This window comes from Tamandua tetradactyla, chromosome 2, assembly GCF_023851605.1.
Source record: "Tamandua tetradactyla isolate mTamTet1 chromosome 2, mTamTet1.pri, whole genome shotgun sequence".
NCBI classification, from domain to species: domain Eukaryota; kingdom Metazoa; phylum Chordata; class Mammalia; order Pilosa; family Myrmecophagidae; genus Tamandua; species Tamandua tetradactyla.
This window is the reverse complement of record NC_135328.1, coordinates 64,221,299-64,248,341: the sequence shown is the minus strand read 5'-3', so window position 1 is coordinate 64,248,341 and position 27,043 is coordinate 64,221,299. Positions and strand designations below refer to the sequence as shown.

The window sequence follows — 27,043 nt, the reverse complement described above, 5'->3', positions numbered from 1 at the left end:
TATACTTAGTGATGAAAAGCCATTCTGCGTTAGGGGGCTACTGAGTGAAAGGGGGGAATTGTAAGCTTGAAAAATTGTTGCCCCCTCCAAGTTCTCTAATTCTAATTTAACCTTAGGCTTCCGTGCCAGTTTGAAAGGATGTATGCACCCTAGAAAAGCCATGTTTTAATCCTAATTCCACTTTGTATAGGCAGGTGTTTCCTTTAATCCCTATTCATTACTATATGTTTGAAACTGTGATTAGATCATCTCTCTGGAGATATGACTCAATCAAGAGTGGTTGTTAAGCTCCGTGGATCAGGTAGAGATGTGTCTCCACCCATTTGGGTAGGTCTTGATTAGTTTACTGGAATCCTATAAAAAAGGAAGCATTTTGGAGAATGTGAGAGATTCTGAGAGGGCAGAATAACATAACCATGAGAAGCAGAGACTCCATCAGCCAGTGATCTTTGAAGATGAAGAAGAAAAATGTCTTCCAGGGAGCTGGAGAAGAAGCTAGCAGATGACCCCGTGTTTGCCACGTGCCTTTTTAGCTGAGAGAGAAACCCAGACTGTGTTGGCCATATGCCTTTCCAATGAGAGAGAAACTCTGACAGTGCTTGCCATGTGGCCTTCCACTTGAGAGAGAAACTCTGAACTTCATCGGCCTTCTTGAACCAAGGTATCTTCCCCTGGATGCTTTAGACTGGACATTTCTATAAACTTATTTTGACTGGGACATTTTCTTGGCCTTAGAACTGTAAACTAGCCAATTATTAAATTCCCCTCTTTAAAAGCCATTCCATTTCTGGTATATTGTATTAGGCAGCTAGCAAACTAGAACAACTTCCAAATCCTTCATGCTATCACAATTTGCAGCAAGTGAAATTCAGATTCAGTTAAAAAATAAAAAAGGAATCAAATGAATAACATACTTAAATCATATTGTCTATATGGTTAAGGATAACGCTTCAGGAGCATTAACTAATAAATTGCTGTAAAGTAAGTATTATGACATTTTTGAAAGAACTCAAAAATTATTAATTTTGAATAGGAATTATTTAACATATATTTATACAAATCTAAGGAAGTGGAAGGTATGCTCAGCCTACAGCCTCACAATGCCACATCTATTACAGAAAAACTTTGGTCAGGTATACAGTAGGCATAAAATCCAAATGGCACTGTTTTGATTAACAGGAAAAAAAAGGAACACAATATGATCGTATATTTCACTCAGGAAACATAATAAAACACTACACAGCTTCTCAATGATTAAATTGTATCTATGAGTTTAAAAGGAACATCTAAAAAGTATTGAATGAAAAAAATTACAGCAAACTGCTGTACACAGTGTGATAATATTCATGTGTGCATCTCTACCTAGAAATGTTGCAAAATTGCAAAAACATGGGAGGAACAATGCATGCCATCTCCAGAGAGTGATTACTTCTGGAGTGGGTTGGAAAGCATGGAGTCTGGCAATTTTGGTGAATGTATAACATATTTTTTAATTGAAGAAAGATATCTCAACCAATTTTAATAAACATTAACATCAACTGAAACACGGGTGACATCACAGGTGCCAGTTATATTACTTTCTGTAGTTTTTATATGCTTGAAATACTTTGCAAGAAAAAGAACTATTTAAAAGACAATATAAAGTTGCCAACAGAAGACTGCTATTACAGTTGCCCTATTAATCACTTGTTTAACATCTAGAAGGTGATACTTGTCTAGGCAGTTGTGGAATGTGCAATTCTCAAACTGGAGGCCCATTAGTAACTTAGGCTCCTACAGTTTCAAAAATATATGATTTCGTGAAATTAATCTTAAAAAATCCTTTGGGTCAAGTTTAGTTTAGAAAAAAAAAATGTCTCCTTTGAACTCTAATGCACATGAAATTCCAAAAGTTTTTTTTTAGTTTGGTTTAGTTTTGTTTTTTAGCTCTGTCACTCCAGAATTGCTTTGTTTCACAAAGAAACCTTCCAGCACTGCACTGCCCTGATTCCCTCAGATCCCTTTAACTCTTCCTGCACACCCTTTGCCTGACATTTCTGTGCTCTACTTCAAATGAACAGCACATGTAACTGTCCTCTAGGATTGTCTTAGGCTACTATCACCAATTTGCCTATTCTGAGAGCTGTTACTCCCACTCCAGGGTGGACTTAGCCAAAGACGGAGTCAAAGTGTGGAAGCCCAGCTCCGTCCTGAGAAGAAACTTTGAGGCATAATTTTCACGCAGAAATCCTCTTGTTTTACCTCTTCTCTTCTCTGGCTCTCCTTTCTGCACTCCTTTATTGGTTTCTCCTGGGAACCTTTAATAAATTATATGCTTACAAGTCCTTCTTCGGGGTCTGCTTCTGAGAAAACTGCTGTACAGTAACAATTGATGAATTTAATCATTCATTTGATTATTATACTTGATTTACATAAAATCATTCTTGTAAATTTTGTCACATACATATTACCATCTGCAAGCTCCTATGAACTCATATCTAGGTTCTATGCAGAAACAAAGCTTTGAGTAAGAACTGAAAGGCAATCCATAAAGAAATGAGAGGGGTACTTCAGGGCCCCTACATCAGAGTAGGATATTAAGGAACAAAGTGACGTTTTCCCCCATGTTATCATAGACCACTTTATAGGTTTAAAATTCTGAGTGTTCTTTTGTAGCAGCTCCTGGAAAGAGATGAGAGAAGCCACAGTGTCTGCCAGGTTATGTCAGCAGAGCTTGGCAGAAATGGTGACACTCAATAAAAGCCTTGGAAATGTCCAGCAATTGTGCTGACAGAGGGCCAATGCAGCAGTGAGCAAGTACCTATGGCACTGATGCCCAGCAGAGGCAGAGAGACCTGGTGGGCAGACAGTTCCTATCATAGGTAACAAAAGCATTGTCTGACAGATGCCATATGGTCCTGGCTGGGCTGGGCTGGGAGCAGACATAGCAACTCTTCGGATAGGGATTTTGCAGAATGTTGGAAGGTAGCCTGAAGAATCCGAGGCAAAATATTTTTTTTTTTTAACTGTTACTGTGGCCTATTTATAAACTCAACCTAGAGAAGCAAACTGTGCTTATAAAGATTTTCATTGGAAAGGAAAGAAAAACATCGTTTGAAGCCGACAGCCACAATTCTTTTTTCTAGAAAATGTAAGACAAGAGACGGCTTTGGCTTTAAGAAACATGAACATTTCTGAGAATGAATGACATGGTGTTGGGCGGGTGAATTGTTCTTAGCTGTCAAAGGTTGGAATATCTAATCTGGTAAAAGGGAAAGGGAAGTAATTAAGTACAGGTATAGTAATTACCACACAAAGTGTCAGAGGCCTGGTAATGATTAAAAGTCATGAATATTAGGATCAGTCACAGTTCTCCAGATAAATTATGTGAAGCTTTGATGCCAGGCATTGACTTCTATGAGATTCCTAGATAGCATCTTCTTCCAGTATGAGGCTGTTTCATCTCCATTGAAAATGAGCTCTTTATTATAGCCACCTTCCTCAAGTATCTTAAGTAAATCTTCAGGATAACACACTGTAGCGTCTACATTAGCACGTGCTGGCTTACTTGTACTTTGAAGTTAGGGAGATGGCTTCTTTAGTTAAACTTCATGAACAAACCTCTGCTAGTTTCAAATTTTTCTTCGGCAGCTTCCTCACCTCTTTCAGCCTTCAGAGAACGGAAGGAATTAAGACCTTGCTCTGGATTAGGTTTTGGCTTAAGGGAATGGTGTGGCTGGTTTGAGCTTCTATCCAGACCACTAAAACTTTCTCCATAGCAGCAATAAGACTGTTTCACTTTCTTATCTGTGTGTTCACTGAAGTAGCACTTTTAATTTTCTTCAAAAACTTTTCCTTTGGATTCTCAACTTGTCTAACTGTTAGGTGCAAAAGGACCTGTTTTGGCCTTTCTTGGCTTTCGCCATGCCCTCCTTACTAAGCTTAATCATTTCTAGCTTTCAATTTATTTGAACACTTAGAGGGCATTGCAGTGCTATCAATTGTCTTAATTTCAATATTGAGGTGTCTTGGGGAATATGGAGGCCCAAAGAGAGGGAGAGAGACAGAGAAAGATGGGGAACATCCAGTCAAGGGAGCAGTCAGAACACACAACAATTATCAAGTTTGCTGCCTTATATGGTGCAGCTACCATGCCCCAAAACTATTGCAATAGTAGCATCAAGGATCACAGATCATACATGAATAAAATAGATAAAATAATAATGAAAATTTGAAATATTGTGAGAATTATCATAATGTGACACAGAGACATGGAGTGAGTATGTGTTGTTGGATAACGGCTCCAATAGACTTGCTCAACTCAGGGTTACCACAAACCTTCAATTTGTAAAAAATGCAACATCTGCAAAATGCAATAAAGCAAAGAAAATAAAATCAGGTATGTCTGTAAATACAACAATTAGACAATGACATAAATTCTTCTTAACATAGTTAAAATTAATTTTGCTTTGCATATGCCAATCTCATTGGATTATTATTAGAATTGAATAAAATTATCGCAATATTGATGGGGTATGCTAAGGTTTTACCAATGACTGCTACTATTACTGGTAATCATATATACTAAAGTAGTGACACCCATCACCAAAAGATTATTATGAAAGAATAATCAAACATACATATAACTAATGGGTGTGAGAAAGTTGTAATGAATTACATTGCTTTTTCTCATAAATTCTGAACCCACCAAAATATAAGCAGAAATTTTGTGAGGACCAAAAAAAAAACTTCATTATTAGTACATCAGAGCTGGAAAACCCATCTTGGACTTGTTGCATTGTCTTTCTACAGTTTTTCTGTTTCCTCAATTGTACTGATGCATTAATCCGTAGTCACACATGGGGAAACAGCTGCGTTATTTGCACAGGCAAAGTCAGCCTGAATTATCTCTTAATGTCATAGAAGAGCAAAATCAGAGAAGAGAATACATAGAAACTGTGTCAAGCCACCTAAAGAAAGAATGAGGGAGAGAGTCAGGGAGGGAAAGAGAAAGAGTTGGAAGGAGAAAGCAGAAGGAAAGGGTGACTTCCCTCTACTCATTGATCTTTTTCCCCATTTCTACCCAATTATATGTTACTAATCACATTTTCCTTCGTGGAGAGAAAAGAGCATGGAGTGAAGACAGTTCAGAAGCCCTCTGCTTCATATTTCCAGAGGACTGAATTTGCTAGACAGAGAAAGGAAAATAGAGGGAGTGGTTCCGCCCACAAAAAATTTAATTTAAAAAAGAACACTTTTCATTTTACAATCACTTACCTGCCTTATCTTTTATTCTGAGCAAACTTTTGACAATAATTTAGGGTCAGAGCACTGGTGGAATGGCTTGGCAGAGCTCCTTTGATGTAGGCAGTCTCCCCTCTTTCATTCAGGTCTCACTTGTGTGACAGGTTAACTGTTCCTGTCACTGGTTGATCTAATTGGTGAATGAAAACAGTAAGAAATAAGTGGAGATACAGAAGGCTTGAAGGGTATGATACACTTTCTCTAGATTCTGAAGTATATATTGTATGCATGGTAGAAAACTATTACAAGAAACTGCCCCTATGATATTGTGAATTACTGATTATATACGTTAATGTTTTAGCTCGTTTGCTAATTTTTTTAATTAATAAATAAATTTTTAAAAAAAAGAAACTGCCCCTGTGCATAATGCTTACAATCTGCCTCTCCAAATATTCAAGTGCTTATGTGACATTTCTGGTCAGTTGGATCCATATTAATCACAATACAAATTGTACATGCATGTTATTTACACCAGCAACCTCATTTTGCTGGCATGATTTGGACTTTTGTGGGGTTCATCCTTTATTAAACCCTAAATTAAAGCTGAAAAGCCTGTGTTTCTACAACCAAGTTTATACTTCATGAATGATTTTTTTTAATTGTTCTAAGTAGTATTCACCCATGTTGCCCTCCATATTCCTATATTTTGAGGGAAAACAGGAATTCTAAAAGGGAGTCTTATTTGAAAAATGGGCATCTGGGCATTTCTTCCTTATTTTTGAAAACTTTACCCATAATTTCCCACCAGAAAATCTCTGACCTTCAGGTCCTGGATAGTGTTTAATTCTCTGTACCCGTCTTGAGGAATGGAGCATGCTATCCAGTCCTAAGGCACATTTTGCCTTCACTGGCAGCAGGCGTAGTAGAGGCAGAGTGCAAGGCCGGAGGAAGAAAGAGCCGGCAGTACTGTCAGCCTTGCCACTGCAGTGACCCATTGCCCCTCAGTAATAATTTGTTCCCATAGCAGCACATGTTCCAATTTCCATCTTCTTTCACACTCCCCAAAAGACTCTTATCACACCCCTTTAGATACACTAGTACTAGCCAGAAGGCCCATCCTCAGCAGTCTGAGGCCCAGGCTCTTAGCTCCTGAGGGAGCAGTCCTGGTTGGGTGGGTCTCCTCTTAGATGTCTGGACTCCCTCTTTGTTCCCTCAGCCTAATGGGTGGCAGATTTTTTCCTGCTGTTATTATCTCTGTGTCATCTCCGTATCCCCTTTACAAATTTAATTTTCCAACATATGTTTAAACAACTTCTTATACTGAATTCTTTCTTTAAAATAACAGGTGTGGTGTCCCTTTCCTGACTGCATAATGACTGGTAGAAAATGTCAACATCAGAGGTCCTCAGAATGCCAGTAACTGGCGAAGAACTGACATCTGATGGGGCAGGTTGATAACGACAGAGTGGTGTGATATCAGACAAGGAGCTTCAGCAAGCGCTATGCAAAAGTACATGGACTCCACTTTAGCTAGTGGGCTGTCAGGTCAATCAAATCTGTGTTTGACTGAGAGAGCAAGGCTGGTGTACACTTCAGTGACTTTCCAGGAGTCTAGAAGTACATCCTTGTCCTGGCAGAATATCTCATGCACCTATAACAGGGACCACTCTGGGACGATTGATAAAAATGAACTCAGGTTTCGGATATTGGCTCTCTGAGCAGTTATATGATAATCTTATGCAGAAGTTTGACAGGCAAGGGGGAGGGCAGATCACTTTTCATTACTTCATCCAAGACTGCACAGCCTTGCAGAGATTGGCCGACTCATTCGGATGCTGTGATATGGATCAGGATGGTTAAATGCAGGTGTCTTCTGAGCAGTCACTGTCCATGGGCTTCAGGATTACATAACACTGGCCTCTTTGGAAATAGCAGTGTGACTTACAGAACAAAGACTGAAAATGCCAAGTTTTTACCACTTTGCCACTTAGTAAAAAGAATAAAAATGCAACTACCTACTGTTTTGCCTTTAAATTTTATATAATTAATATTTGGGGGGCTAAAGAGATAAGTTGATTCATGTTTTCACAGTTGTAACAATAACTATGCAATATTTTAGATAAAAATATTTGATATGGTAACTATGCCATGAAGTAAAGTGTAATAGTTTCAAGTATTTTGCATGAACAAAAAGGCATCATATACTTTTCTAGGTATCTCCAATTACATAGCAGACACACTTTTCCAACACAACATAAATTTTAACATGATATGGAATTTGCCCATAAGGCTTTTCATGTGTATTACTGTTGTTTAAAAAGGAGCTTATTGCATTCATTTAAATATGAAACAAAATCAATAAAGCAAATATTGACAAAAAATTATCAGAAGGCCTCATATAGAGAGGAAATAATGTGAACCTCAAAGTCAGTAAGCACAAGTTTTAAAATCTGGAACCAAGACTTATTAATAACATGATCAAGAAAATTTTATTTATTAATTCTGAGACTCAAAATATATGGATTTAGGTCTCAGGTAAGTCATTAGCTGACTGTGATTTAGATAAAATTATTTAAAATTGTGATTTAGATCATTTTTACCTCCTCATTTTTTATTTGAGATATTTGGATAGGATGATTTGTTTATCTTGAACACAAATATTTTGTTAAATTTGTTGCACATTTGTCAAGAATATATGAAAATATAAAGTAAAAAGGCACATGTGGAAAAATTTCTGATGAAAAAGAAGTTTAATTTCAGAGGCAGCAACATCAAATATAGTATATGCACACACACACATACACACAAACTTAGAGATTAAACACATTGTTCTCACTCTCTTTATAAGATCAATTAAATGTACCTATTTTCTCTTAACAATTGGAGTTTCAAGTTAAAAATAAAAAACACATTTTTGATATTTCATACATATCTGGAGCAGTTATAATAAAATATTGGTTATTTCAGATTTTCATTTATTACAGGAATTTTCTCATTGTATTAAAATGAAGATAAAACAAATTCTCTCACTATTTTATTTAATCTGTTTGTATTGTGGTTTTAAGTGATATGGTGTGTCAGTTTGGTGAATTTCTTGCTGAATTATCATATTCCCTGAATGATGATTCAAGTCAATTTTGTATGCAATCTGTCTCCTATAAGAGATAATAGCAAGCAAAATAAAGCATATAGATGTACCAAAACTGCCTTCAACAGTAGTTATATACAATATCATGCACTGAATTCTGAAAGCATATTATTTTGCCTTTTCCATATCCTCTATTTCCAAAATGGCCCTTGAAAATTAGTACTTCCAAACTATTAGCCTCATGATTTTCAATAAACACATGCTTACGACTTTCAGCTTAGCCCTGTTTCAGCCGACCCCTAAATCAGTTTTCTGTTGATAAACATAAATCCCATTCAAGTCTCTTCCAACATAAAAGGGGACTTGTCATTCTTCTTAAAGGTTCTGACCTACGTCTCTTCTTACATGAAATGCCAAAGTTCTCCTTAAAGAGCTCAATGTATCCTGCCTCCACTTTCTAGCTTCCAATCACTACTTTACACACACACACACACAAATTAATCTAGCTCCTGTCTCTGCCATTCTTCTTGAAATAATATCGGTAAGATCTGTAGTCATCCTCGAGTGGTAAAAATCATACTGACTGATTAAATTTGGATGGAATATATGATAAATGAATATATCTCAAAATTTGCAAAAAAAATCTATGGTCACTTTTTGTTCATATTTTATTTAGACTGCTGCAGAATTTGACACAATGCACAATTTTTTCTATGTGAATTGTGTCTCCTAGGTTTCTCTAGGCCCTGTGGTTCTTATTTCTCCTTTCAGGTTGTTCTTTTGTCATGCTACCTCTCTTCTCTCCAATGTTAAGGTTTTTAGGAGATCTTTCCTGAGTCTTGCAAATTCCTGTTTGCTGAACCACTCGCAGGCTGTTATATCGGATGAAAAGTGTGTTCCATTTTCTCCCCATCGTGCTACTAAAACTGCCATTAAGCTGATGTTAAAGTTCATGTTGGCCCTCAACTCTTGGGAGCTTTTAACACTCAGGAAGTCCCTCTTTGAAACAGTTGCTATTGTGGAGCTGGGGAGAGGGGACTGGAAGAAGGGTAAGTTAAAATATTACAAAGTTTGCTGTTTTTACTGAGTTTCAGCTGCTTTCTCTTTTTCTTGTATAAATGCTACTTGGATTGTTGCAAGATTTGGGTTAATTTCTAGAGTTCAGAAGAAAATTCATTTTAACCAGTTTTGCCAATATTTCCATCACTTTTATGGAAGTTGTAATTTCTGGAGGTCCTTACTCCACCATTTCTACTGGTATCTCTCTTCCCTTGACTTTTTTTTTTTTTGGCATAGGCAGGCTCTAGGAATCAAATTCCTTGACTTTTTTATACCACAATCTTTTAATTTAATTTCTACCTTTTTTCTCATTGTGGGGGTATTCTTTTGATCTTTAAGGTAAATATTGCTATGTCTCAGAGAGTGTAATGAGAAAGCATGAAGGGTGTAATCAAATTTATAAGAGGAAATCAAGAAAGGCTAATTTGGGGGATAAAAAATGCTTACTGTGAATCCTCAAGAAGGATCATTTTTCTGCTGATTGACAAAGAGAAAAGGTGACCTGTACAGAGGGGGTGGTGAAAGAAAAATCATGAGGGCGTAGGACTTTAAGCTTGTTCAAGAAATTGAAACTCCAGTACTTCAATATTTTTGAGGATTTAAAAAATACAAGTGCTCGCCTTGAATATGTGGAATAAGGCAATTCCAGACAAAGGAAAAATGTGCCAACGTTCTGAGTGGGCATGATCACGGTGCTGTTACAGTGCTGAAATAAGGCTAGTGTGGCAGAGAGAGTCACCACGTGGGCAAATTGGGCAAGATGAGGTCAGAGAGGGAACTGGGGATCAAACACTTGACCCTTTTTAGACATGTGAATGAATTTGGAGTTTATCCCCAGTGCATGTGAAGTTTGAAAGGTTTTAGATGGAAATGATAATAGTTAGATGCTTATGAAGGAGATTCAATAAAAAGTGTAAATGTCATAGGGCCACAGCAGCCTCTCAAATATTAAATCCTTATATAGTAAATATTTTGTTTTAATATAACTTTAAATCAATATTTATATATAGATAAATTATAACAAATGTGATGGAAAATAAACATCTTACCTATTATAGTTTTCATATCTTTAAAATGAGCATTTTGAATAAGACTGATATCTAAAAGCCAGGGATTTAGGACCTAGTCTCTGCGTTAGTTTGATTTGTGTTTGCTTTCCTTAACAAATGTTATGAATATTGCATATACATTGATTTCAGTCTGTCAAACAATTATTCAAAATATGCCCATGCCTTTGTCACCAAATTGTACAAATACAAGAGATAAAGATGGGAATTTTTTTGTATCTATGATGTCATAAATGAAAATTTAGAAATAAAGGTTCAAATGTAAAAATCTGTATGAATACAAGTTCTAGTTCCCTATTATCTTACTGCATCTCTTCACTGGATACATCTAACATTTTATGAGCCAATTTATTCATCAGCATAGTGGAGCATTTGTAAATCATTCCAAATTTTATTTTTCACTTGATATAAAGTTTTCTATTCTATGCAACAGAAAAATTTATAAACGCTTATCTTGACTTACAAGATGTATCATTTAATGGAAAATAAAACCTCAGTTTAAAAATTATTTTTTGGAAATGGAATCTACTTCATGATGGTCATGTTTACATAAAACTTTCTAACAAATCTCAGTGATGAAAAGCCAACAGAACTCTGTTGTTAAATTATGCTCACTGTCTAAGGTTCTTAACATTATTCGGCAAATGGCAAGTCCATTTGCATCTTCCAGATACTTCTTAAATAGTTTCCATACTTTCCACCTGTCCTCATTTTATTTGCAGAAAACTCTTCATAAAATTTTGGTCATTTTTTTAACAGACATCATTGGGACTATGAACAAACATTCGTCCTCTCATTGGAGAGTTTTAAATGAAATTGATCTTCGGAAGGAAGGAGAAACTTTCTCAGTAAGAATCCATTTATCAGAGCTATATGTTTTTTAGACATACTTTCCTTAATATTTCAAGAAGATTGAACTAGATGGCCTTATTGATCTTTTCTATTTCATACATCTAAGAACACTCTGGGCCCTCAAACACTTGTTGACTGATGAAAATTCTTACTCTATCTCAGGGGAGCCAAAAACTTGTTATACTTCATCTTTATTCATACAACTATACAGCGTTTCTGTTTACAAATCTATTTTGGAGACAATTGTACTAGGATATGCACATATATGTTGACTGTTTATCTTATATTTATATGTCCATTGACTGTCATATGTACGTGTTTGTATTTGTGTGTATGTAATAGTAGAGATGAGAAGGGGAGGGAGAGGAATTGTCACTATTTGTTCTTGATAATGTCACATTTGAATCTGCTTCCTTTCTTTCACTTTTTTTGTATTCTATATGGTAGGGTGAATCTACTTTTTAAAAAGAACTCTGCCTAAATAATTCTTATTGATATTGCATTTCTGAGGAAATTATATTCATTTATAGTCACTATAAATTGCTCATTCATTCTGGATTATTAGTTCCTTTACTATAAGTATTTGGACAAAATTGCCTAGAGTTGATTTGTATTATCCCAACATGACTTTTATTAATGCCAAAACCAATACCAAGACAGCGTCATTGACGCTAAGCCAACATAAATCCTATTACTATATAACTACTAAATTTAGAATTTTAACCACATCTACAATACAGTTGTAGATATATTTGCATTATTTACCCTGTACCATGTCTGTCACCCATGCATACAAATATAGAGAGAGAATTTCATAGACCCACACATGAAAATTTATAAAATGTTATTATAAAAGCATTCATAATTCTCTAAATATTTAAAGATGTTTTTCTTCATCTCAGACTTTCTTTCTGTCTGCAATGGCAATTATCAGAAAAAAAGGTGTTGAAATGTACGTTTATAATCCTCTTATCTTTTAGAATTTCCGGGAAGAAATAGTTTCCTTTGCTGTCATTTTTCAAAGTCCACTTCTTAAATCTTTTTCTAGAAAATGTTATAGGAGGTATGTGAAAGTCTGTAGGCATTTGCCCTTTCTCTAAAGGTCTAACTTTATTTCCCCCTTTCATTTTAAACACCTGTCTAGCTGTTTCACCTTAGCCAAGTGCTTAATTATCCTAAATCTCGGTTTTGCAGTAAACGGAGCACATGACTACCTCATAGTTTCATTGAGACTAACTCAGGTCCGGTAACTCATGTATTTAGGATTCAATTAATCCTAAGTATCCTTAGTATCCTTAGTATCATCGTCACTGCAAGTATTCGTAATTGATTTAGATTTTCTGCTACCATTAGATGTCAAGGTGAGTTTTTATTGAGTAGTAGATTCATTAAAATTCCTTGGTTTAAAATTTCTTGGTTTTACGATTAATAGTGATTTTTTTTAAGTCTAGAATGTTTAAAACTTTGTTTTCCATACGCTTCCAATTTTCAAATCTTACTCTATTTTTTTTTACAATATAGATATTTCTATATAAAAAGATATTTCCACTTATTATTTAAACAAAGTTATATTGACTCAAGTTAAGAAGACTAAATTTCTTTAAATATTTATTCCAATTCAGCAAATTCAGTAAATTTACTTAAATATTTTAAATTTCAAATATAAATGTAAAATATTTTATTTTCTCCATTAAGAATTCAAAGGCATAATAAAATATAAGCCTGCATTTCTGAGCCTTTACTCAAGTTTATAAATCTATTAAAAATTAAATTTATAGTAACCAATTTATTTTATGCATTAACATAATTCATAAATGTAGTAAGATTTTCCTTATGTTTTAGCTTCAAATCACTTTTAAAATCCATTCCATATTTTAAATTAAAGTTTCAAGACTAAACTGTTAGTCTCTAAAGAGAATATTCAGATTATCTTGAATTTGTATAAAAAACACTTATTTGATTTAGTTTATCTGCTTTTTTTCTCATACATTTATCTTGCCAGAGTAAAAGAATTACTTGCACGGTTAAGAGAACAGAATTACCCTCTTAGATGGATTAAGGCTATTTAAAACTTTAGGCAGCTGTATCTCAATCTACCCACCCACAGTTGGAAACACTGAGTTTCTTTTACATCTACAGGAGACCCAAAAATCCAACTTCTCACAATCCAAGTTTAAATACCTGATTTTATTGGATGTTATGCAGCAAACACCATCCACATGAGGCTGACCGAAACTCTTTACTGAATGATTGGATTCTGTATACTTTTCATATTATTTTAGGTTGCTCAAGCACAATCCGTGACATTTTAATATTTTTATTTACTTGTTTTTAAAATTTCTTATAAATTCTTGACTAGATTCCTGCTCTCACCATAATGATATGCCTCTCGTTGTGTGGCCTCTACTGTCCCTATAATGGCTTTAAATGTGTATATTTGCAATTATGTTATTATAAAAATATTTTCCACAAATACATTGTTACATCTTTGATTATTTATTTTGGTTGGATACTTAATACTTAGGTACTTATAAAATATTACTCTAGATAATAGACACATATGGTAGCAAATTATTTTGCAGAAACACATGTCCACTGTCAACATTGAACTAAACATAGTATTTACAGTTAATTCTTGACAGTAGGCTGGGGAAATATGGGGTTTTGCAAATTACTGATAATACAAATTATACCAAGTATTATTTATGGGTTGATCATTATTTAATGATCCCTAGACAATTGTTCTATCTACCTTTCCCCCATGTTTTTAGATAGTATGGCTAATAAAATACAATTCACTTTAAATATTACTGCATTCATAGCTTTTTGTTACTCTGTAATTTTCAATGGGTGCTAAAATATAATTGCATGCATTTGGATTTTCATAGAATATTTTGATATTAAATGTGTTCTTTATATTTAAAAGTTTGAAACAAAGGTGAATAATACATATTTCCACATTTCAAGGAATTTACATTTTTAGTGAAGGAAAAGGACATGGATTAAATGGACACCAATAAAAAATAGACTATGGCAGTAACGGGGAAATGAGGAGAGATTAATTCATTCCGAGAAGTGTTAAAGCAGCTTCATTAAATCTTTGTTAGAGTTTAAATAAATGTATCTAAGTGCTTAAATTTAAATTTGATTACATTCTTAGTTAAACTCAGTGTCTGTCAACACAGTAAATCCAATATTTTACGAAAACACTGTGTATTTATATTTAAAATAAGGTAAATTTTCTTTATAATTTATTGAGCAGGAGTCTACAAATAGAACTCATGAACTAAATCCAGCCACACTCATTTGTTTACTTATCCTCTGAGACTGCTTTTGCTCCAGTGACATATTAAGTAGTGTGATCAAAACTATATGGTTCTCAAAGTTGAAATGTTTACTCTGGCCTTTGTCAGTCGAAGTTTGTAGACCTCTGTTCCATTTATATTAATATTAAGGATTCCTGGAATATTGACCCAAAACTTCTAGTTGTCCCAATGTCTCATCATTTCTGGTTAATTATTACGAGAGCCCATTATAGAATTGGTCCCATTCTCCTGAACCCTGTTCATATATATTTAATGGTAGAACTAACCCCCACCTTTTCCTTTCCGACTTTAGCTGGCTGAACTAATTTATATCTAATGCTTAATTAGTTCCCTAACTGGCTTTCCTATTTGTCCTGACACTTGGGAAAATGGCTACTTTTAATTGTCTTTGAAAAAAGAGTTGTTCAGAAACGAGCAAAACACTTCATGTGGAAATATACAAAGCTTTGAGACAGAGTCAAAATAGTCCTGACTGAAGGAGGTTATAATCTGAATATATCGAAGCATGTGGGAATAAACTATTTTTTTTAATGAAACATGGATTCTTAAGGAAATGTTCAAATATGAATACAGAGTGAAGGCTAATTTTTAACCCCCCCCCCCAATTCTTTTTTCATAGATAGTAAAGGTGAGCTGGACTCAAGATGTCCTATTATGTATCTCTTTTAAATAGAAAAAAAGTAAATTTGTACTTGTTTATTAAAGACTTTCTCTTTACCCTGAATTAAGAAAATGAAATAAAGCATAACAATGTATTGAACCAGCTTTAAGCTATGCAGAGGAGATGCATAGTTAATAAAGCAATAACAGGCTATCAAGTGCCACAAGAAATGAATATTGTATGATGAGAGCACAAGAGATTCACATGGACTGGAAGATGTGAATGAGCTCATTGAGAAAGTGACATTAAGCTGGGAATGGAAATATGGGCAAACTTTTTTGAAGTGAAAAGGAAAGAAAAGAGTTTTACAGAGCAAGGGACTATGTGATCCAAATATCCAAGCTAGAGATCAAAATGCTTGCTCTTCATATAATGTGGTTACAAAATGTTATCATTAATAATATCCTGATCAGTACTGAAATTATTCAGTCAGCCTTGTATTCAAACTTAGGCATCATACTTAATTGCTAGTTATATTGCAAAATAAAATTCTGATATGGAGATCCCATTGAAGTTAAAAAGAAAAATAGCAATCGGCCTTTCCATGAAGTGGTTATAGAAAAGAGATTAAACTGCTTCTGCAGCATTTCTTTAAAAATGTCTACATACAGTACAATTCCTTTTTTTCATTTTTTCCATTAGCCTCCTTATTTCTTATATTCTTGGTAGGATTTTATTGGCAAAATACAAGTATTAATATTTGAGTTAAAAACATAAGTTTAGAACTAGAAAAGAGGCTGGTAAATCCTCTCATTTTCTTAAACCATATTTCATAAACAAAGATCTATTTTTTCCCTAGGAGGTATAACTCTCACATTGAATACACTGCAGTACACTGATGACAGAGACAGAAAATTCCTCTCACCCAGGAAGCCAGTAGAAATGAAGGAACCACAATACCATCTAGTGTCAGCTATGTACAGTGTCTATTAACTAATGTGGATTAGTAGTAGACTAATGTATACTAAAATTAGATGCAGAAAATAGCAGAAAACAAAACCAGTGCTTCTTTTCTTAAATAAGCTGAGAAATAAATATGTATTCCAGCACTGAACCCTCCCTGCCCCTTCCCATCTTTTGCTTATTTATTTTATACCAAAAATGCCAAGAAAAAAGATCAGTGTCCTCACTACAAAATAGCCTGCCAAGATTCTAAGACTGACCCCACAAGTAATGGCCCAACAGATTACTAGCAATATTTCTTAATATTGTGGTCCGTTGCACTGAAATCATGCGACTTTGTAATGTCACACTGCAAAATGATCTATGGTAGTATTGAACAATTATTCATGCACTCTGCTTGTAGCACTTATTATAAGGCAATTTTTAATTAATTCTTGACTTTCCTCTTAGGTTGCAGTCTAAAAATTGACATTGCTCAAAATTGGACCAGGTTGATTTAAGAAATTGTGGGTCTCTGGATGTATTGAGCCTCAACTTAAATGAGGCCTCTTGCAGGAAAGTTGTAGAAGGGCGTCATGTCTCTTTATGTAGGTTCTCTGAGTGCAAACATCCTCTTTTAGTAGTTTATCTTTACTGCAAAATCTCCTAGTTATTATTTTCAGCGATTGGGCATAGAGTGAATATTAGAGTCAATGATAACAAAAATGCCCAGTTTATGTTTTTATAATCAGGCATTGTCTTCACAATTAGATTATAAGATTTCTGCTTTCAGAAATGAATTTATGCATATCTTTGACTTAGGAAGATTTGTCCACAAGTTACTCAAAAAATAGATGTTATCTGACATATATCTTGAAATGCATCCTGTAACTGTTACTAAAATGATATTGACAAAATATTTAGCAGGATATTCAATATTTTGTTTCTATATTGGAATCAAGTTTTTAAATGCATCATTTTTAAAATATATATCAAAATCCTATGGTTATTCAGCAGAAAAGCAAAACAAAACAATAAATGTCAGAAAAATGTCAAATAAAGTAAATAGTAATCAATATCTAATTTAGATGGCTAAGTTGGGTTTTATCACTAAGGAGTAGTGTAGATGATCCCCAAATATTAATAATCTTGAATTTTAGAGCAGCAGGTTAATGACATTTCTAGCGAGTACATTTGGAAATCCTTGTCATTACTGTTGATTCATATCTCTCTAGAGGCTAAAATAACTGTGAGCTCCATTCTGCCACCACACTTAGTGAGACTGTTCAGTCTTTATGATCCTTAGGCTAGCCTGAGAAATCAATTTTAGTGCAATTCAAAGAATGTACAAAAACGAGAAGATGTACAGATAATTAACAACTGGGGATCTTTTTCTTTAAGAAAAAAAGACAAGGCGCATGTGGAAAAGGATAGGAATGGTATGCTAGGAATAATTGACAGGTGAAAGATGAATGATTTATTCTTTCATCTCAAAACATTACTCTGGAATTAATGGGAGAATTTTCTGGCCTAAACACTTAATTTTCAGTAAAGTAAACGGTTTGTTTTTATCCATACTTTCAAAATATTAAACAGCTTGCCTGGGAAATAGTGAATGCTCTGATGCAGTTAAGCATGATGCTAGCCACCCAGTTTTTATTGTTATTCTGTGAAGGGATTTTATGAAATCTCAATCCAGATCTCTTCTAACATATTTTGACAGCTTTCTGAGATACAGTTGATGTATAAAGTGCATATATTTAAAGTATACAATTTGATAATTTTTTACATATGCTTACTCAGTACAGCCATCATTACAACTGCGATGATGAATATCTCCTTCATACTACCGAATGTCCTCATGTGCCCATGTCCCTCTATAATCAGTTTCTGTCACTGTAGATTAATTTGTATTTTCCAAAATTTTACATAAATGTGCTCTTTTTGATCTGGTTTTATCATTCAGAATAAATTCTTTTAGATCCATTCACACTGCAGCTGTATCAGTATTTCATGAGGTTTTTTTATTGCTGAGTATTATTCTATTGAATTGATATATCACAGTTGGTTTATCCATTCACCTGTTGCTAGACATGGTTGTTTTCCATTTAGGAATATTGCAAATAAAGCTGCTATGGATATTTATGCAAAAGTCTTTTTATAGATATATGTTGTTTCAGTCTTGTGTAAACACCTAGGATGTAATATCTGGGTCATATGATAGGTAGATAGCAACCTTATTAAGAAACTGTTAAACTGTTTTCCAAGTGGGTCATATCATTTTACATTCTCCCCAACAGTCTTTGAGGGTTTCAGTTTTTCTATGTCTCTGCCCAAAATTGGTACGTTCAGGGTCTTTTTGTTAATTATAGACTTTTAATAAGTATGTAGTAGGATGCCATTGTGGTTTTTAATTTATATTAACTGCAATTGTGATATGAAAATCTGTTCATATGCTTACTTGTCAAATGCTTGTCTTCTTTGACTTCACTGAGATTTGAGAGTCCTGTATACACTCAGAATACAAGTTCTTTATCAAATAGGTGGTTTGAAAATATGTTCTTCAAGTCTGTGGCTTGTCTTTTCATTCTCTTACCAGTGGCTTTCACCGAAAATTTTTATTTTAATAAAGTCCAGTTTATCAATATGTTTCTTTATCGGTCATGTTTTGGATTTTGAATAAGGGAAATCTTGTAACCCAAGGTCCCAAAGATCTTCTTCTAGAAATTTTATAGTTTTAGACTTTACATGTTTCCTTGTCTTCCTGTTTTCCTCACATTTTCTCTTCTCATTCTATATACACAACTGGGTGATCAGATAGAAAATTAGGATTCTTCTCCCAGCTTTACAAGAATGAATCCTTCCCTTCCATCTATTGCTGATGATCAACATGTTTCCTGAAAAGACTAGCTCATTCTTTCCTTTGCATTGACTCTTCTATAACTCAGCCAATCCTACCTGGTTATTCTTTTCCTCGAGCACATACTTCCATAACAGCCCTTATCCCATTGCGTGACAATTACGTTTGTGCCTATTTCTCCCTCCAGCTATACTTGTGAGCTTTACTTTATTTTTACTTACATCATCAGAACATAGGACAATGCTTGGCAGATAGAAAGATATCAAAAATGTTTGCTAAATGAATGATCAATTCACCTCCAGCCCAGGAAAGTCTCGTTCAGTCAAGATTATTGAAATCAAAGGTATAAAATTTCCCCTTTTATCTTAAGGAAATGGGCTTCCAGTATATTTTAACCTAAAGACTTTTATTGAAACTAGAAAATACTTCCAGAATCAGATATAACAGAAAGCATTTTGATACACTGAGAATAGAGTATATGTTCAACTCTTAAAGTGGTGGTGCAAAATAAAACTCAAAAGGCAGTAAGGGTACTCTGTCTCTCTAGATCTTCATCCTCACTATAGGAAGGAAAAATGTATTGCCTGCATAGAAAATATATGTCTGTCTCACTCTGTGTTTTCTGCAGGATTAGGATTTTTCTGCAAACCTACAATTTCTTTAATAATTTTTTTAAAATATGAGCCCAAATCTTCAGGTAAGAAAATAAACAAAAAAGTTAAACCAAGTTAAAATAATCATAAATATTAAGCTATTTCACTTCCCATTAATTTTATCTTACAGTTCAACATTAAAGGTCCTTCGCATCATGAAATTATCCCCAGGGAAATGGAACATTAAGCCCAAACCTGATGAAAATCTTGATAAAAAGGAAAGGGAATGAGAATTCACATAGTAAAGCCATCTCTTCTATTTCTATTACTGTCCTGAAGCCAGCCAGCGGTACTCTCTAGAAAGGCTTGTGAAATTATAAAAACCAGAGCGCAAATTTGAACTCCACTGCCTGCTAGGTATGTGAACACAGGCATAGCATTAACTTCTGACCGTCTATAAACTTCCTTGTAAAAGGGCAAAAACGGCAGCGAGAGTTATCTAGTAAAAGAATTAAATGAAATTTATGTGTCAATCAGGACAGGCTGGGTAATGCTATGGTCAATAAACAACTCAAAATGTCAGTGACTTAAACCAGAAGCTCATGCTCCAGCTGGTCATGGTTGAACAGCTGAAGGTTCTGCTGCTTATCACCCTCCCTACACTGCTCAGGCTCACACAGGACCCACCAACTGGGTTGCTGACAAGAAAGGAAGAGGGAGTGTGGCAAGTTGGATATTGGCTTTTAAATCTTCCTTTCAGAAGTACACATGACACCTCTGCTCATGCATCATTGCTCATATTTCAAGAGATGGGAAAGTATAATCCCACTGCATGCTCCAGGTATATCTAGAAAGATTTGTTTCATATAAATATCTTATATTAATATTTAATATCAGCATGCATATTAATATTTAATATTAATGTGCATATGGCATTTTGATACATCCAATAGCCCTGAATAAATAATTCTAGTAGCAGCTTCCTGTACTGGGGGCTTACTCGGTTCTGGGCACTCAGCTTAGGGCTTTGCTGTCATCACCATATTTAATTCTCATGTCAGCCCAACGAGACAGGTACCTGCATCTGCCAGACACTGTTACTTGCCTATCCAATATTCATTCCCCATTTTTTAATTACTAACAGACCTGAGATGTCATTGGGTGCGCAATGTGATCAACTATAAAACCCATATCTTCCTAACAGCTATAGGAAACCAAGTGAAAAGCATCCGGTCAAATCTATTGGATATGGATTCCCTGGTGTTTTGGTTTACTAAAGCTGCCAGAATGCAATATACCAGAAACGGGTTGACTTTTACAATGGGGAATTAATAACTTACAAATTACAGTTCTTAGGCTGTGAAAATGCCCAATTCAAGGCATCAGCAGGATGATGCTGCGGCTCTGCAGACAGGCCGCCAGCATCCAGGACACCTCTGTCACAGGGGAAGGCACATGGTGACATCTGCTGGTTCTTCTCTCCTGGGCTTCGTTGCTTTCAACTTCTGGCTTCAGTGGCTCCCTCTCCCAGCTTCTGTGGGTGTGTCCTTGTCTCTCAGCTTCTCCAGGGCCTCTGGGCTTCATCCCTTTGGTTCTCTGTGGCTTCTGTCTTCTTATAAAGACCCCCAGTAGGAGGGCCATGAGTGGGGTGGGTCACATCTCAATTGAAATTAGAGGTCCCACCCACAATAGATCTGCATGCACAGGGATGCATTAAAAGATCAGAGATTTTCTGGGGTACATAACAGCTTCAAACCACCACACCTGGACAGAGTATCCCATTCTGAAAAAGATAAATAAATGAATAATACAAAACCATTCGCTCTTCCTTCTTCTTCTGAAGGGAGAAATGATGTCAAGTTATAGCACAATTATTTGGGGACAGTAAGATAAAAAACATGAGGGCAGAAGAGAATCATGGAAATGTGACATCAACATGATGCTGATCTGATGCCAGCAGCCACTTATCTCTGGCTTTCTGTTTATGCGAGCCGAAATAAGCCTGCTCTTGTTTGAGCTGGTTCTTAGAGGAGTTTCTGTTATTTTCCTCTGAATCATTCTTAATGGTTAAAATTTATATTCCTATGTATTAATAACAAAAAATAATGAGTCAAGAGATGTTATATCCACTGACCAAAATGATAATTCCAAGTAGTTCCAGAGCTGTAACTTAGATCAATGATTGTCTAACTTTAAAATCCAGGTGATTAATCAGAGACGATCTCATTTCCTGAGTATTCAATCACTTCTAAACAGCTATGAGTCACATCCTGGATACTTGACATTTCAAAATGTATTTATATAATCAGATTGTTAATAAATTTTAAGTATTGCTAAGGAACTAAGAAAATTCTAGGGGGTTATGAAGTAGACTTTGCTTAAAATACATGCTTCAGTTCAGTGGTGTCTAAAGTTCCTCATTGATATAGCTTCAAGTAGTGTCATTTCATTGTGGAAATATATTTTTCTGTGAAAACTATGAGTGAAGGTAGAATAACCACTTCCTTCATTACATCACTGTTTACCCACATATGAATTAAAGTAGTTGACAAGATAGTATTTATTATATTTAGTCCTTGCAGTCTGTGATTTTATGTTGGTGATGAAAGCAGATCAGTAAATCACATGAAAGCAATATCCAATTTTGTGTACCATCCGTACACCTTGTAGAACAATTGGTGATTATTTGCTATAACATCTATCTTCTGTGCTGCAGACCTCAAAATAGCATGGCCATGGCTACTTTGGTTATTCTCTGTGTCTAGAAACAAAGGACCTACTCGAAATATACGAATTGATGGTGAAGATGTTAAATAACATTCTGCTGAAAACAAAGGCAAAAAAAATACATAATTTAAATTGATCATAGCAATTTTTATTATACTTTAATTTGAAACTAATGTGAATGTTACTTATTTGTAAGAAGAGTTCCTCACTGCTTAGAGCTGTTTGTTGATCACTGAGTGCTTTGATTTGCCGGGGCTGCTATGACAAATGCCACACAATGGGGTGCTTAAAAGCAGTACTGTATTGCCTCACTGTTTTGAGACTAGGGGTCCAATATGAAGGTGCTGGCAGGTCCTGCTCTTTCCTGGAGTGTGTGGCATTTTGGCAATTCACCTTCACATGGCAATTTCTCTCTCTGTGCATCTGCAGTTTCCAGTGACTGTTTGAATTCCCTCTGCTTATAGAGACTTCAACTATGTGGATTAAAACCTTTCCTAATTCCATATGGCTCTCTCTAAGGAGGGTCTTTGATGATCCCATTCATAAATGAGTCAACACCTAAACTAATAATAACATCCCCAATGGTCTTATTTACAAATGGGGTCACAATTTGTAACAGGACCCGGGTGTGACTTGACTGTATCTTTATAGGTGGCATGATTCAATCCCCAACCCTGGTCTTGTGACCTGTGAGTTCCCAGTCCCAGAATTTAATTTTTAAAAGATAGTCATTATTTACCAGGAAAAAAGGCATTATTTTTGTATTGAGTGTGAGTAGGGTAGTCTATTTGATAATAATCTTTTGATAACAAGTAGAATCATAGAATCTGAAATTAATGTAGTACAACAAAATAAAAACTATTTCTTGCTCATGTGACAATTCTGGAAATATTCTCTTCCCTAGCATTGCCTTGTTGTCTGAAATAATTTGAGAATCCATATTCCCAGATTCCTTTCATCTTTGGCTGTACTATTTTCCTATGCTCCATCTCCATCTGTATTCTGCTGGCAAAGGAAATAAAAGCATGAGGGAGAGTCCAGCAAGGATTTCTATGGTCCAGGCGTGTTAGAGGTTCATAGTACTTGTACTCAGACTCATCGATGAGAATTAGCATGTGGACCCATCTAACTGTGGAGGAAGCTGAGAAATGTAAGCTGTCTACCCAAAGAAGGGAAGAAAGGATCTTGGTAGGCGATTGGTCTTTGCTACACTCGTGTTGCAATTCTGTGATCTTCAATTCTACCTGTAATAATACAGACACACTGGAAGGAAGGACTAGAAGCCACCCCACATATTTATTCTAGTCTTTCAGCTCCCTTCCCCATCTCTGCCTCATCTCCAAGCAGAGGCGATTTTCCTGGATATATTAAAGTTTGTGAAAATAAGATGAAACCATTTTGAGAATTTCAGAGTGGGTGCTCCCAATGATACCTTTTAGGATTCTTGCATCATATATTCTTATTTCCTTAGAAAGCACATCAATGGAAGATTCTGCAATGTTAATGCAATCTACACTTCTGTACTAATTCAAATTATTTCAATTAGAATTCCTATTCATAACAGAGACAGGCTGAGCATGTAAAACACAGAATTGGAAAGAACTTTAATGGACTATAATGACTCAATAGTTTCTGTGTCCCTCTTATAATCTATAAATGTCACATGAAACTTTTAGTAATGGCAAGGGTTATTGTTGGGTTTCATTATCTTTCACATTTGCTGAAAAGTCAATTGAAATAATTGCCTTGCTTAAAATAATTGCGAGTCATTTGTAAACGCATTTATTGTGTGTGCCCGCATGCGCGCGCCTTCTCTCTTAGTTACTGCAAAGAATTTTTAATATTTTCCTATTGTTAAGGGAAAATAAAGCAAATGAGAAATAGTAATAAATGAAAGGAAAAAATGTTGAGGCTATGTTATTTTGTATTTGCTCTTAAATTTAGACTGTTAAGTGTCATGGTAGTTTTATAAGCTTTTAGATACAGATCTGTCTTAGTTTCCTGTCTGCTAAAACAAATACCATGCAATTTGGTTGACTAAAAACAATGGAAATTTATTGACTCATGGTTTTGAGACTAGGAGAAGTCCAAAATCAAGAGGTCAGCAAGGCGATGCTTTCTCCCTAAAGACTGTGGCATTCTGGGTTTAGCTGTTAGTTATTTTCTATCACATGACAATTCATATGGTGATGTCTTCTCCTTTCTTTTCTGAGCCACTGACTTCTAGCTTCTGGCTGCTTTTTGTGGCTTCTCCTAACATGTTGAATCTCTTTTGCTTATAAGGACTGGTTTAAGGTCCACACTCAACCGATTTAGATCTCAACTAATAGCATCTTTGAAGATCCTATTTACAAAGAGGTCCACACCCATAGGACCAGGGGGGTCTTGAACATGCCTTTTTTTTGGGGGGGGACAAGCTTCAACACCCAATAAGACCCTTACCCATGGCCTTTGATTTGAAACCCTTTTTACTTAATGAAATTTTAATTCTACGGAGTAAGGAATCACTTATCTGTTTCAAAATTATATCCTCTACATCTATGTGCAGAGTACATTTTAGACACTCAACTTATTTTAAATGTTGTATTCAAATATTAAGTTCACCCTGAAACACACATCCACATGCACACAGATGCAGGACTTTTATTAGTAATCAAGATAATTGACAGCTTAAGCTCGAATTACTTAAATCATTTCTGCAGACTGGTAAATTGAAAGGGTTCTTTCACAGTTTCTTTGCCAATATTGGGAATCATGAGAGTAACAAGTTTTGTGAGCACATGAGACCTATTTTTACAATAGTATCATATCAATAAATTTTTGGAGGAAGAAAAAATATTCACAGAGCTAAGAATATACTTTACTGGTGACTCAATTTAGCCACTGTGAATTTTTCCTTGACATGAGACTCAGTACAATTATTTTGTAAGCCACACAATACATGAAATTATTTTATATGTAAAATAACTGGTAATAAATATAAGAAACTCAATCATTCATTAATTTGAATCTAGAAAAAAATTACAACTCCACTAGATAACTTACGCCTAATAATTGTGTGGTTTATACAAAATGTTTTCCATATTCCATTTCTAGTATTTGTGCATACAAATACATACACATACACAAATACCACAGATATCCTTCCTCTATTTCCATGATCTTAATTATCACCATTACCACTGCCACCACTTTTACCTACCCTCAAAGGTAAGCTTACAGAACAGACAAATCAAGATGTGACTAAAGGAAATCATGATGACCACCTTTATGACAGAACTTATTATATTTTGAACAGTTTGACATCATTAATAGTAGGTTTAGGACAAGACCTTTTTAATTCCTGGCCTCTTGAGAAAGGAGTTTTCACATAAAATATTAAGATCAAGAATATCTGTAATAACGTATCAAATATATCTTCTAATGATCTGGAGTATATTTCTTTCATTTCCCCAAAATTCTTCTAAGTCAAAGAAAATTCCTCTTTGAAACTTTGGGAACAGTAAGACCCAGATCGAGATAGACACCATTTTACAGCAAAATGTATTCCTATTACTCATTTGTTAACCTTTTAATTTTTTGAAATCTGACTCACTATGACTCATTACTATTATGGAGAACTCAAATAAAAGAATGAGCTTATTTTGACAATTCCTTTATTGGTACACTTATTATAAGTAAACATAATGCTGGATCTTAGATACTTGATGATTGAAAAAATAATGCAAAATCAATTCTGATTATTGCCCATATTTTGGTATGTTGTGAGTCAAATCACTGTTTCAAAAGGAAATTTCAAAGTATCTCAGAGACTATATATGCAGTTTGGCAGGCAGAATTCGGAAGCTGTCCCACAAGATTCTGGTGCCCTGGTTATTCCATCACCTAAATACTGCTGGGGAGGAATTTGAAGATAAGATTAAGTTTATTAATCAGCTGACCTTAAAATAGGGAGATTACTATGGATTGCCTTGTGGGTCCAGTGTAATCACATAACCCTTAAAGGCAGGAGTGTAAGGCTCAGCAGACAGTCAGAAGGCGCAGCAGGTGAAGGCAGAGGAGATGAAGTAGATGGTGAAATGAGAGCAGTTTGAAGCCCACTTTTACGAAGGATCATGAGCAAGGTAATGTGAGCAGTCTCTAGCAGCTAAGAACAAACAACAAGGAGACAGGGATTTCAGTTCCACAATAGCATGAAAATGAATTCTGTCAATAAACTGAATGGGCCTGGAAGCAGATTCTTCCTCCGAGTCGACAGAAACATATCCCTGCTAACATTCTGGTTTTGACCTTGCATGATTCTAAGCAGCAAACCAGCTACGCCATTTTGTGTCCTGACTCCTGACCCAAAGAGACTGAGATAATAAAGTTGTTTTAAGTCACCAAGTCTGTAGTAATTTGTTATGGCAGCAATAAAAAAAAATTAACAGAGGCAGCTTCTTAATAATACGTTTGCAAGTGTGTTCATGTGTGTTTTTCATATGGTATCCCTAATAGAGTAAGGACAGCCACAGAGATAGCACTGTGTAAATATTTAACAGATAAAGATTTTTAATTGCAGAAATCATGGCAGAGCCTAAAAGTTAAACAAAATTATTTTAAGGTTAGCCAGATCATTAAAGATCTGAACCATCTTTGTGACATTTCTAAAGTGAAGATATTGGTCTTTTATGTTGTAATCAAATAATACACAGCTCAGGAAAGT

General features: G+C 35.1%; 1 pseudogene; it reads left to right on the top strand.

Moving 5' to 3' along the window:
• Positions 1-6,096: 6,096 nt before the first annotated feature.
• LOC143656370 (programmed cell death protein 6 pseudogene) lies at positions 6,097-7,134 on the top strand (annotated as a pseudogene).
• The last annotated feature ends 19,909 nt before the right edge of the window (positions 7,135-27,043 follow it).